This window comes from Myotis lucifugus, unplaced genomic scaffold (genome assembly GCF_000147115.1).
Source record: "Myotis lucifugus unplaced genomic scaffold, Myoluc2.0 scaffold_53, whole genome shotgun sequence".
Lineage (NCBI taxonomy): Eukaryota > Metazoa > Chordata > Mammalia > Chiroptera > Vespertilionidae > Myotis > Myotis lucifugus.
The window spans coordinates 414,114-415,765 of NW_005871101.1; positions in this window are offsets into that span (position 1 = coordinate 414,114).

The following is a 1,652-nucleotide window of genomic DNA, read 5'->3' on the forward strand; positions in this document are numbered from 1 at the left end:
ATACATATATATATATATATATATATATATATATATATATATATAGTATATTTAAACCAATGCATTAAAAACCTCACTTGGTCAACAAATGAAATTTTGAAGCCAATAGACCAGCCGTGGGCAAACTACGGCCCGCGGGCGGGATCCGGCCCGTTTGAAATGAATAAAACTAAAAAAAAAAAAAAGACCGTACCCTTTTATGTAATGATGTTTACTTTGAATTTATATTAGTTCACACAAACACTCCATCCATGCTTTTGTTCCGGCCCTCCGGTCCAGTTTAAGAACCCATTGAGTCAAAAAGTTTGCCCACCCCTGCAATAGACTATTTTTTTTAAATTCAAGGCAATCGCCAGCAGAGGGCACTGTTGACAGTAAATGGCATTTAGCCACTCTACACACTCTTGTATTTCATCTGGAATATACAGGTTTCCCATTAGCATCCTGTTTATTTCTATGAAAGATCAATAAAAAGCCTTTTCATCACAGAATAAATTAAATTGGGTATTTTTTAAAATAGAGAGACTTTAAAATCCTCATATAAGTACCTGAGAGAAAGGTCTACATTTATAAAACAAAGCAAAACAAAACAAAATAGGATTCACACTGATCTTTTTTTAAAGCATGACTCATCTCTCTGCCCACCAAAGTGCTTTGCCCATTTTTTTTCTTTTATATGTTTTTATTCACGGTAGATATTTGCTATCCATTTGGGAAAAGGCTGACAGAAAAAAATGATGTCCTGCATTTTTATAGGATCATTTAGTGCAGCGAAAACTATAGGACCTTCATCTTTCATCGTATTTGCTGGCATTTCACAGGCACTCAACACTGGGTGGGTCCTTATGCGAAGAAACTTCCTTTGAAAACGACAAGTAAGGCAGAGCTCAGTGGCCTTCAAAAGCTAAAGCACATTTTCAATTCAAACAACATGGACAGCGATATCTGCAGGATTGCCATGCTTTTAAAAACAAATAGAATATGTTCCATGGTTAAGGGGAAAAAACTTGACATTCAGCTCATGTGGAACAGAGGAAATCACATGAACTAGAATTTAGAAAACTACAATTCTAGTTCTAGCTCCGCCAGCAAATATCTCAGTAAATTTACGTAAGTTTTCATTGATGCCTTCATTTCCTCAATTTAAATGTTATATTTATCTAAAGGTTACATTTATCTGTACTCCACAAAAATACTTGAAGCAGCTTATTATTAAACAAAAAAATACAATGAAATCGTAACATAGAAATAGGAGCTCATAGCCAAGGGAAAGAACAAAATTATGCCAACAAGAAAAACCAGTTGTGGTTGACTTCTGATTTGACTCTAAGCACTGTCCATAAAAGAACACCCAGCCTATAGAAATGTTTTGCATATTTTTTATGTTTTTATTTTATTTTATTTCTCTTGTTTTTTCTTTCTTATTTATTTTTGTCTTTTCTTTCCTTTATTTTTTCTTAGAAATGTTTTTATAAGAGGTCATTTGAGTCAAAATTTTGAGGACATGCCCTGAAACAAACTTCAATGGATTGAAAAAATGCTCTGGGGATTGACAGTTTTTCGGCTTATTTATACATTAGGATTAAAGGAGAGACCTAAGGAGGTTACATGAATCCATTGTGTAGATTAAGGAGCGGGAGAAAGCAAAGTGA